At 44.4% G+C, this 1318-nt stretch overlaps 1 non-coding gene across 1 annotated transcript; it reads left to right on the forward strand.

The window, feature by feature from the left end:
* The first annotated feature begins 502 nt into the window (after positions 1-502).
* On the forward strand, positions 503-608 carry LOC130466599 (small nucleolar RNA R71). Its single transcript, XR_008926784.1, has one exon. It is a non-coding gene; the product is annotated as a small nucleolar RNA R71 (small nucleolar RNA).
* Positions 609-1318: the final 710 nt, after the last annotated feature.

Raw genomic sequence — 1318 nt, forward strand, 5'->3', positions numbered from 1 at the left:
CATATTCCACATCAAATTCTTGCTCATAAGGAGAGCCATGTTCAACATATGAGACATTATGCAATAAATGGCACATGCTAGGGAAACGACCATGCTCACCACAAATATCACAAAAGATGTATCAAGAGGCATGGTGTTGTAGGAACTAACCTTGCCCTTCCCCTTAGTGAGAAGGGTGGCCGATGATGGAGGAATTGTTGATGGAGATGGTGGTTGACTAGGAGCACTCTCAAGCTTCTCAAGCCTTGAGCTAAGCTTTTCAATGATATTGGCTTGCTCCAAATCGAAGGCCGAACCCTTTCCATCTTCATATTTTCTCTTGCCATCGTAATTCCTAGCCCTCACATGCCATGTTTGGTAGTTTTGCACGACATCTTCGATTATCTCTTCGATTTGGTTCTCCGTCTTATTCATGATTGGACCACCCTCCCCCGCATCAAGACTTGTTTTGGAGGTTGGGCTAAGTCCCAAGTAGAAAGTTTAGAGGAGGAGCCATTTAGGTATTCCGTGGTGAGGGCACTCCCTTTGGTATTCCTTAAATCGATCCCAAGCCTCAAATAGGGAGTCATCACGCTTTTGCTCGAAGGATTGAATTTTGTGCCGTTAATTACTCCGTCGTCTTCCCATGCGAGTAGAACTTACTAAGGAATGCACTTGTCACTTCGTTCCAAGTCCTTAGTGAATTTGGCTTGACCTCCTTGTCAAGCCAATCACTAGCTCGCCCCAATAGAGAAAACCGGAATATCTTCAACCTAAAATACTCGGAAGTCAGCTTGTTGTGCTTTATGGTATCGCAATAATGTTCAAATTGTTTCAAATGTTCGTGCGGCGATTCACTACTTTTTTCGCAAATTGGGTGACTTTGAACCAAGGTAATCAAGGCGGGCCTTATCTCAAAGTTGTTGGCATTAGTGGTCGGGGATTGTATGCCACAAGTTGCCTCAAAAGCGCCTAGTATGCCCAAATTCTTAACCGGAAGAGCCATTCTCTATATGGTTGGACTTGATAGCTCTTGATCCGGTATTTCTCTCAAAGGATCAAACCTATTGTAGCTCGATGAACGGGTTCGGATTCGTCTCAAGCTCCGCAAAGTCCTCTCTAACTCTAAGTCGAGAGGGTAGAGAGGCCTATGACGTGTGCGCCCCCTATCTTGCATACAATCTCAAACAAACCGTGAGCAATGAAAAGTAAACTAAAGCAATAACAAAATTTGGTTAAACTAGACTCGACTAAACTAAACTCAAGAACAACAACCGTTCCCCGGCAACGACGCCATTTTGATGAGGCCTTTTCCGTGTCGTTGAATCGGAATCCACCT

This window comes from Spinacia oleracea, chromosome 1, assembly GCF_020520425.1.
Source record: "Spinacia oleracea cultivar Varoflay chromosome 1, BTI_SOV_V1, whole genome shotgun sequence".
NCBI classification, from domain to species: Eukaryota; Viridiplantae; Streptophyta; class Magnoliopsida; order Caryophyllales; family Amaranthaceae; genus Spinacia; species Spinacia oleracea.